Source organism: Octopus bimaculoides, chromosome 20 (assembly GCF_001194135.2).
Source record: "Octopus bimaculoides isolate UCB-OBI-ISO-001 chromosome 20, ASM119413v2, whole genome shotgun sequence".
Lineage (NCBI taxonomy): Eukaryota > Metazoa > Mollusca > Cephalopoda > Octopoda > Octopodidae > Octopus > Octopus bimaculoides.
This window is the reverse complement of record NC_069000.1, coordinates 26,827,281-26,838,653: the sequence shown is the minus strand read 5'-3', so window position 1 is coordinate 26,838,653 and position 11,373 is coordinate 26,827,281. Positions and strand designations below refer to the sequence as shown.

Sequence of the window (11,373 nt, the reverse complement as noted above, 5' to 3'; positions counted from 1 at the left end):
GCCGATTGTATCTTTACTGTTAGACAATTACAAGAAAAGTGCATTGAATGGAATCTTGCTCTATACCATTACTTTGTTGATTTAGTAAAGCATTCGATACTCTTAATCGAAGTGTTCTGTGGCTAATTCTAAGGAAAATAGGTTGCCCAGAAAAATTTGTAAACATGGTCAGGGCTTTGCATCAAGATATGAAAGTTAGAATTAATTTTGGTGATAGGCTCTCTGAATCTTTTGCTGTGGAAAATGGAGTAAAGCAAGGAGACCTTGATGCACCCACCCTCTTTGCAATATACTTTGCATATATAGACATGTTCATATATACTGAAATGATAAACTTCTGGAAAGTTTTACAAATTTTTACAGTTCCAGTGATGGATCTGTAGTCTTTGAATCAGCTTTCTCCTTTCTGATTTTGAGAAACCTAATTTCTCAAGATTGGTATTTAAGTAGTGTGTTACATATCCCAGTGCCCAATAATTACAATAGTTCAGCGTAAGTATTCTATTTTTCACTGATCTTCAGCTTTATGTTAACATCCGCTAGGCAGCTGATTTCCGCAACTGTATACATTTTCTCTTCTCTATCCCAAATCTTTATATAAGGTCTATTGTGTTTGCATTTTACTGAGGTTTCTACTGGGATATTTCACCAGTACTCCTTTTTATTATGAGTGGCTATAGCTTCCACCATACTGTGGGTTCTTATTTCTTTGTCCTCAGGGTTATCTTTTTCAACAGATCTGTGTCTTAGCTACATCATGTCTCATCAGTAGATAATACCATAATAATATTTTTGGACAACTGCTTATGATATGGGTGATATCTTTAGTATTAACTCCATAAAGTCTGCATTGGTTATCACATTTTACTGCTTTTCCTGCATCTCTGTCCTTTTTGTGCATCAGGTATTTGATTGATATTTCCTCTTCCTAGATTGTATATACATACCCTTCAAAGTGGGAGATAGTAATCCGGTTGTTGGTCCATGATCAATTACTTTGGTGATCAATGTTACTATCTGGTCTGAGCTTTCTATTAACATATCTATGCATGGTCTTCTGCCCATATATGCTCATCCTTTTATCTGATGATGTGTTGTGGTAGAATTGTGCGACTTCTTTGGGCATGTATTTAAGGTTATCAGATAAGGAATGTTGCTCAAGGAGCTGCCTTTCATGTCTTTGTTGTTATCAACCTGATATATGCAAACTTGGTCAAGGGATGTACTTCAACACTTGGTGGTTAAAAAATGTTGCCAAAGGGATATGTTATGACATTCAAAGGTATTGGATCGTGTTAAGCCTCAGCCGCCTTGTTTTCATTTTAGGTAGAGGCAGTCTACGTCACTGTTTATGTGGAAATTATGTGTGCATGTTAGTATTTTCAAAGTTTTCTCATCAATGGCTCAGATTTTTTCAAACATCCAATAATGAAGTCCAAATGTTAGTATAAGTACTGTCACTGCAAACACATTGTGTGCCACTGTTTTATTGAATGCAGAGAGTTCCGAGGTCTAAATTTTCTTTATCCAACTGTAATATTCTTTAATGACACATGTTTTGTTACAGTTGCCATTGTAAGATATGTTTTCATCCACCTGTAACATTCCTCATCAAATATAAGGGAAACAGTCAAGTCATTGATGGAGATGTTGCTAGGCTGGTTTACAGTTTTCCCCTGTTTCACAACCATATAACAACATTTCTCCTGAGCAAACTCCAACCGTATAGCCTTTGAGAATGTTGTAACCAGGTCAAGGCTCTTTTTCATCTTATACATATTCTTTGCATAAAGTTTCAAGTCCACAAAGAAACAGTGTGTAATTTTGGTATTTCTGTTTCCTTGTAAACCAGTGAGATACCCTTTAGACTTCCTTAATATGAATGACAAGGGGTTTACAGAAAGTATAAACAGTATCACAGAGAAGTTGTCCCCTTGGAACATGCCTCTGCGATACTATATTCTATCAGTGATAATACAGTCACTCTTTGTGTTTAATTTGAAGATGGTGACCAGATGGGGAATAGAGTCAGAGGCTTTCTTGTAGTCTAGCCACATTGAAACTAAATTCTTTTTATGCTCCTGCACCTCTGACATCACAGTTTTATTGATAAAAAATTGCTCGGCACATCCCCAGACTCCCTTCTTCCCAGCTGCTTGTTCTGCTGTGAGGATATTATTGGTTTCACAATGATCATGGAGAAAGAGGTTTAAGCATGCTGTATATATCTTATACATTAAGTTCTGGCATGCAGTTGGCAGGTAGTTTTTTGCCATGTGGGTGGTTCTGCATTTGAGGATCAATTTTGTCTCTGCCAGAGCTAACCAGTGTGGTATGCTACTGATCTAATTGAGAGCTTGCTGGTACAAGCTGATAAAATATGGTCATGCATGCATGTATGTATGTATGTATGCATGTATATATACATACATACGCGCAGAATTGTATGTTTTGTTTTATGTATGTCTTCTCATGCATATACTTGCATATCTAGACATGCTCATATATACTTAAAGGATAAAGTTCAGGAAAGTTTTACAGATTTCTTACAGTTCCAGTGATGGATTGGATCTACAGTCTTCAAATCAGCTTTCTCCTTCCTGGTTTTGAGAAACCTAATTTCTCAAGATTTGTATTTAAGCAGTGTGTCACATACTCCAGTGCTCCAATAATTACCTGAACTTGTAATCTAGATAGAATAACTGCAGATTTCTCAATAGTTCAGTGCAGGTATTCTTTTTTTCACTGTTAACATCCGCTGGGCAGCTGATTTCTACAACTGTACTCAGTTTCACCTCTCTATCCCAAATCTTTATATTAGGTCTATTGTGTTTATATTTTATTGAGGTTTTCACTGGGTCATTCTACTAGTATGTACGTATATGTGCGCATGCACGTCCATGCGTATACACGCACAGAGATCAACAACTGACACGTCTAAAGACATTCTCACATGCAGACGCGACACGCTAGTACACGTAAATAAACAACAAACTGAAACTATACAATAAATGGAATTCTACGCAGAAAAGAAAAGCAGAAACAAACGTCTTTTAAACAATTCCTTATAACCAAATTCTCAAGTCTGTTGCCATCCGGGACCTAGAGATATATGAAATGAGGAAAAATATTGAAAAATGACAGTAGATCAATTCTTCATGCCTTTGTCAGCAAGTTTTAGTGTCCTTTACGTCAATCCGTGAGAGGGTGTGGCTGTAAATGGTACTTGATTTCCAGAGAAACTATTTTTAGAATCACCGTTCCGGCATTCGAGTCATTTGTGCGCACGCGCAGCACTATTTTTCCTTCCTTTGCTGCACTTCAAAGTGGTAAGTGACTTTGAATTTAGTCAATTCTGTTCATGCATTCTCATTGTTTTTTTTTTTTTTTAAATTTTTATACATGTATTAATGCTGGCAGTAAACTTACTTGCTCCGAGGAAGTGTTATTGTGTACTTTTGGGGATGGATGAACGAATCTGGCTTAAGTGAATATTCCCACCCGCCTCCTACACCTGCTTTCGACCGCTGTAGAACGAAGATATCCTTCTCGTGTTGATTTTCTCACCCTGCCCTGATGTCTAAGTGTCTATCCCTCAGTCTATCTCTTCCCATATCTCCGTATTTCTGATTTTTCTTCAACCCTAAACAAACACTGAATTTCTATTTGAGAAAGTGATTTTCTTTATGGTCATTCTGCTACCTTCTTGTGATTTCTTCGTAATTTAGCGAGTCCATTCTCAGAGACCTTAGAACTTTTATGGTTTTTAACGCAGTTTCTACATTTCCTATCATGCTTCACTTCTAAACCTCAATAATCTCTCCTGTCCACAATTATTCATTTTGCTCCTACCACGAAGACAAATATAAGATGCAATTATGGTCACAAGTAGCAGTGACTACAAATATAAAACAAAACGAGAAAAAAAATGGCAAACATAGACAGAACAAAGTAAACTAAAAAGAAAAAGTCATAAAAACAAAACAAAAGACAACAGGATCGGATGCGAAATGGCAGATTCAGGACGATCCACAACAGAGAGGGTGGGACTGGTGGTTTAAATGAATACGGTGATCCCTCCCATCGGTCGAGTGGAGAAAAATAAACGATGACAACAAATAGTTTCATACTGTCGGACACGCAATCACGCATCGTGCATATATACATTCACCGCACGTTCACACACATACGCACACTCGCACACACACACACACACACAGCAGGTATGAACATAGAACCAAGTGTCAACAAATAAAACAAAAGAACTTCCTCTATCACTGCCTTTCTTTCGAACTTTCTTCTTCTAATTCCTTTTTACCTTCTTTCTTTTCTTCTAGATTCCTTTTCCTTCACATCGTACGGGTCCTAATCCCTAAAAAAAAACCAACAATAAAAAAAAAGAGAAAAATAATTCTCTGCCGTAGAATATAATTCTTCTAATGGGATGCAAGTTCAACGTTTATTCTTGACGCTCTTGAGAGACAAATGTCACGTTATCACTTGACCTGCCAAATTCCTTTAAATCACGCCCTTCCTTAAAAATAAAGGAACACATTGGACGCGCTAGTCGTACATTATGTATGTATATGACAGAATGGTCACGCCTGGAATGCCTTTGTTTTAGCTCTGCACAAACAAGGCTGACTTAGGAGCTAAATATCATAACAAACTCCAACACACACGCACCAGCGCACGCGCGATTTTGTAAAAATCTCAACAAAATCAACAATACATTCTTTTTACGAGATTTTATTTCTGCCCCACCCCCTCTCAACATTTTTAGAATGCCATTTTATCTGCTTTCCTTCGTTTTCTGCAAGCGTTGTTGTTGCTGCTGCTGTTTTTCTTTTAACAATAAAGAGATGAAAATAATCAATTTTTGCTGAGGTTGACAGACGATTCCTCTCACACCAAATACATCAGTTGCTGAGTTTACTTGGATGATAGCTTCATTGATAGCTTCGGCTCTCGGTGATTTCATAATTTATCCTATCCATACACATACATCTTGCTGACTCCTTTCAAAATTGGCCTACTGATAATTTATTTTTTTCAAATTGTGTATTTGTAAATAGATATGTGTATATTATGTATGTATATGTCTGTGTGTACACGTGCAATATATATATATATATATATATATATACACACACACACACACACACACACACATATATATATATATAGTTACAAATATATTTTTACCAGAAATATTAAAGTGAATGAGAGCAATTCATATTTGTTTATAATTTCAGTTTTTTAAATAAATTTTAACTATCAATTACTATTAAAAATAATGATGTTGCTGTTTTCATTTTCTTCTAATATTTAATTTGCTTGAATTTTATTGTTATATATGACCCCCCCCCCACACACACACATTTACTTCACTACCAAATTATTTATATGCTGTGATTTTTGAGGCATTAATACTGCCTTCATGTGCTGTGATTCTTGAGGCACAATAAGAAAGATAGCTAATAGTGTGTTTCTTTTTGTGCCTCTAATCTATTGTTAGTAACATTATTGATCTTAATTAGATGACTTCTCCAATGAGAAGATTAAATTTTGTGCTGTTAATCATGAAGATAATATTAAATTCTCCAAATTGTATTTCTAAATTTTCACCTTACTCATATTACAGTTATATTGATAAGTGTCTAAACCTCATTATCTATCTATCTACACATATCTGTATATTTATCACCTATCTGTCAATATTTTACAAGCAAAACAACTTTCACTAACACACACACATTATATTAAATTGCTGTGTTGTAAGAAGCTTGCTTTCCAGCCACATGGTTCTGGGTTCAGTACCACTGCATAGCATCTTGTGCAAGTGTCTTCTACCATAGCCTCAGGCTGACTAAAGCCTTATGTGTGGATTTCCTAGATGGAAACTGAAAGAAGCACGTCGTATATGTATGTATGTGTGTGTGTGTCTGTGTTCCCTCCCCCCGACTGCTTGATAACCAGTGTTGATTTGTTTACATCCCTGTAACTTAGTGATTTGGCAAAACTTAACTCTAAAACATCATGGGTCGATTTATTCAACTAAAAATTCCTCAAAGTGGAATGACAGGAACAAGTAAGACATAAAACAATATGTATACTTTCTTTTAGTTGTTTCAATCATTTGATTGCAGCCATGCTGGAGCACCACCTTTAGTTGAGCAAATTGACCCCAGGACTTATTTTTTCTAAGCCTAGTACTTATTCTATCGGTCTCTTTTGCTGAACTGCTAAGTTATGGGGACGTAAACACACCAGCATAAGTTGTCAAGCAATGATGAGGGAGGGACAAACACAGACACACACACACACACATATATATATATATACATATGATGGGCTTCTTTCAGTTTCCATCTATCAAATCCACTCACAAGGCTTTGGTCGGCCTGAGGCTACAGTAGAAGACATTAGCTCAAGGTGCCATGCAGTGGGACTGAACCTGGAACCATGTGATTAGTAAGCAAGCTACTTACCACATGTAATGTAATATATATGTGTATATATATATATATATATATATATATATATATATAATTAAAGATGGCTATGGCTGGTCTTTGTGGGGTTACCCTGAGTTTCACATCCATAAAGCACTTAGCTTTATGACATTTCTTCCGACCCTAATGGCCGGTGGTCTATAACCTCTCTATAAAGTAGATGGAGAAAAGACCTTGTAGCTATTTGTTGACCTCTCAGACGAAGGGTTAAGTGCGAGGGATTGTCTCCCTTAGACTGCTATCTGTAGTAAATGTGGTTAGCTTGTGGGTTCCAGGACTTCAGTTGGAATCTCTTGAAGTGTACATATAATGTGAGGAGGTACCCAAAAGAAACCTGAATTTTGCAATATTATTTCATTCACTTAGTTTTACATGTTTACACTTTTATTGCTTTCAAAGTATTCTCCATTTGAAGCAATGCATCAGTTCTGATGCATTTTCTATAGTTCGAAACAGTCCTGGAACTCTGCAAAGTGACGCCTTTTAACGCCTCTGTTGTTTTTCTCTTCACCTCTTCCATATCTGCAAAACGTTTTCCTTTAAGAACGTTTTACATTCGAGGTAACAAAACAAATGCACAGGGAGCAAAATCGAGTGAATAAGGAGGGTGGGTAAGCAGGGTCATATATTCAGTCAAGACTGTTTTTGATCTGTGAGCAAACAAGGCACAAATTTTGCTGCACCTGTTTTCATTTGCAATTCTATACTCAAAATACGTTTGTAGGTGTTCCAGGACACACCAGTTAGATCAACTTGTTCGTCAATTGTTTGGCGATGGCCCTCTAAGATCAATTCATGCATTTTCGTGATGTTTTCATTCATGTGTGTGTGTGGTGGGGGGGGGGGGGTGATGGTTGCTCTGAATGTGGTTTGTCTTCAAGCGACAAGTGACCATTCCTAAAGCATGAAAACCACTTGTAAACTTGTGTTTTGCTCATGGCAGCATCCTTGTAAGCTGTTTAAAGCATGGCAACTGTTTCATCCATTGTTTTCCCCAGCAGAAAACAAAATTCAGTGGAAGCATACTGTTCCTTTCTTTCAGCCATTGCAAGAATCAATGAACAAGGGAGAAGCACTGCAAAACAAAGATGTACCATGTGACAGTACGACTTCATCTGATGGTGCTGGTTGGTAGACTGATGCCTGAGGGTTGCATCAAATGACTTCTAGTTGTAGAATGGGCTTTTCCCACAGAGAACATTTCTGGTTACTTTTGGGTATCTCTTTGTATTCCCTAGGCTTTACACAGCACTTTACACAGTCACATAGGCATGGATGCATATTCAACAGACACAACCTAAGTGTTTCTTTTACCTATGTCCCCAATATTAAGAGTATTTTAGTTAGCACCCCTAGATGATGAGCAGAGGTGGGATGCTCATGCAGGGACTACAGCAGATACTCAGTGAGGCCAATGTGAAACCAAAGGGGTTGTTTATGAAGCTGAGGTGATATCTGGCCCTAATGGCAGCAGCAGCTGTCCCTACTACTACTACTACTACTACTACTACAATAGCAGGAATGCTAATAATAATAACAATAACAGCAGCCATCACCAATATAGCATCGATAACAGCTCCAGCAGTAATGACAAAGACTATAGCAGCACCAACACTGCCACCAATGATATCCCCTACATCAGCTTTAACGATGTCAACACCAGCACCAGCAACAGCAGAAGTAGCAGTGTCAATATCAACAGACACAGCATTGCCAGCAGCAAAATCTGAAGATACATCAGATGTTCCAGAAGTACCTTCAAACAGTGTCTTTCCAACCACAGGTCCTTGTTCAGGATCCTGCAGAGATGATATGCCACATCCTTGGCCAGTCACATGTGGCACCTGAAGGATGAAGGAGCTCTGCATGTAATCTCATGGAAGTTCCTAGAAGAACCAGGCCCCTACATCAATGGGAGCAAGAGTTGCAAGCTATGCATAGCTGAGCAGGCGAAAATATTAAAGCTTTGACCTGGGGAACGTCTTAAATTCTAGGATGGAAACCTTCAGACCCTGCTTACACTTCAGGAGATTCTCACTGAAGTCCTGGAACCCACAAGTGCACTGCATCGGCTACAGATAGTGGTGCAAGGGAAATAATCCCTTACACTTAACCCTTCATCCAAGTGGTCAACATATAGCTATGTCTTTTCTCCCTCCACTTTGTGGAGAGATTATAGACCACAAGCCATTAAGGTCGGAAGAAATGCTATAAAGTTAAGCGCTTTATGGACATGAAACCTAGAGAAACTCCATAATTGAAATTTACAGAAAAGATGAAGACAGGTGTATGAACAACAAACAGGTGTATTAGTTTGACTCTGGGGAAAGTGAGAAAGTCTTTTACATTTCAAACCTACGCTCTTCAACAGAAAGGAATAAGAGAAAATAAACAGAGAGAGAATAAAAAAACTTGTGGATTTAGCAGTCAAGCATGGCGACTGGTTGGGGAAAAAAGGTTTGAAAGGAGAGGTTGAAAGAAGGGGAGATAATAAAGCATTGGTGATCCCAAAACGAAGGTGCATGTGTGTGTGTGTGTGTATGTGAGAATGTGTGTGTGTGTGGTTAGGGGCTAGTGACTTGATGTGTGTGGATGTGTGCGTAAGAGCGTACATCTAGTGTGTGGGTATGTAGGTGTGTAGATGATGGTGTGAGGGTGTGCAGATGATGACGTATAGTGTGGGTGCTGAGAAGTGGTCAGTGCTAGTGTGTGGAGGGATGTAGGGATGTTGGGGTATGGGCTAAAGCCATCTTTATCTAATTACACAACTGCTGTATCACTTAGAGTGTGCTTCTCTTTCAGATTTATGATTTACTGACAATGTGTGTGTGTGTGTGTGTATATATATATATATATATATATACTAGCTGACCCTATGCCATAAAAAATGACAGCTAATTGTAATATTTTATATATAAAACAGGTACAAAAAGGTGAAAAAGAAATCAGTGCTTCAACTGTGTGAGCATGTGTGCATTTGTGCATATGTATACATTTATATGTATGAGTAGCACAGTGAACACAATTTTCTGTACTTTGTGACAGCCCACTTCCTTCCTTTTTAAGTGTATCTGTTTATATATATGTGTATGTATAAATGCATGTGTCTGAAATTCTATTTTCTACGTATCTTTCTAAAAAACATACACAAACACATGTGCACTTACTCAAATATATGAATATATTTTACACAAACACACACAAATAAACATTCACATTCCTCCCTTTTACATGCACACACATATACTCACACAGCGTTGAAGTTTAATTTTTGTTTCACTGTTAACTTTTCACCATCCCACTTCCATCGGTAGATCACCCCTTCCTTTCTCATTCATATGTTGTGACAGATATACACAAGAGTATTATTATAGTAGATTATTATAGTAGAAGATACACAATGCTCTCTTTACCACTTCCTCTCTCTCATTGCTATTACTTTCTCTCTCCCCCTCTCAGTCATGGCTATTACTTTCACTACTTCTTCACCAAATTACTATTTTCTCCTTTCTCTTCACCATTCACTCCTACTGCATGATTTTGGACAAATATATATATATATATATATATATATATATATAAACACTATGTTCATTATTATATTAGAAGATAATATAAATGTCTGTAATTCACAGCAAAAGTATTAAGGCCACTCCCACTTGGTGAAAAAGCTTGGCCTGCCAGAGTTGTATGCCAGTGCCATGTAAAAAGCATACATGTTGATGCATGTATAAGTGCTAATGTGGTGCCATATTAAAAACACCCAGCACACACTGTAAAGTGGCTGGAGTTAAGAAGGGCATCCAGTTATAGAAACCAAACCAAATCAAACTGGAACCTGGTGTGCTCTCCAGCCTGCTAGCTCTGGTTAAATTGTCTAACCCATTCCAGCATGGAAAACAGATATTAAGGGATGATGATATATATATATTATAATACATATATCTTCTTATGTGCCCTTTTAAGCCTAGCCAGGCTCATGGGCCTGATTTCCTGGTTTCTATGGCGTATGTGTTCCCTACCAGCTGGATGGGATGCCAGTCCTTCTCAGCTTTACTCAAGAAACAAAAAGGAAGAGTGAGAGAAAGTTGGGGCGAAAGAATACAACAGGGGTCGCCACCATCCCTGCTGGAGTCTCGTGGAGCTTTACATGTTTTTGCTCAATAAACACACACAATGCCCGGGCTGGGAATCGAAACTACGGTCCTCTGACTGCAAGTCCGCTGCCCTAACCACTGGGCCATTGTGTTTCCACATAATATATATATATTATTTTATTTAAAAGAGTTCCAACTCTCTCTGTTTTTTATGTTTTATTTATATTCTTGTAAAATTAATGTGGGATATAGAATATGGAATATATAATATATAATATAAAAATAGATGGTAAAATGAAATGAAGTATTGAATGTCTTATTGAATATATGAAATATTAAGTATTCAATATGCAGAATTAAATATATAAAGGCTAATACGTATTTTCATACCTAGTGGTATTCATCAAGGCCTTCGTCTGACGGACTGTAACAGACTGTTACAGTCTGTCAGACGAAGGCCTTGATGAATACCACTAGGTATGAAAATACGTATTAGCCTTTATATATTTAATTCTGTATATTGAATACTTAATATTTCATATATTCAATAAGACATTCAATACTTCATTTCATTTTACCATCTGTTTTTTATATTATCTATACTATAAATTGCAGTGTTCTTGGTTGATTTGATTGATTGAGTGTCAGCAAATTCACTCGAGAACGGTGCAGTGGAATTGCGTGAAATTCAGCACAGAGCGGCAGCATGGACCGCTCATGTTCAGGAGATTTTTATTGCCCTCCAACTCCCATGGTTACCG

The 11,373-nt window shown here is 37.4% G+C and overlaps 1 protein-coding gene across 1 annotated transcript in view; it reads left to right on the top strand.

The window, feature by feature from the left end:
• The first annotated feature begins 2,435 nt into the window (after positions 1–2,435).
• The window catches only part of LOC106867504 (zinc finger protein Xfin), an 80,850-nt gene continuing 71,912 nt past the window's right edge, over positions 2,436–11,373 (top strand). Inside the window, exon 1 of the mRNA XM_052975172.1 lies at positions 2,436–3,329. The gene's annotated coding sequence lies outside the window, so the exon portion shown is untranslated. The remainder of the gene's footprint in view (positions 3,330–11,373) is intronic.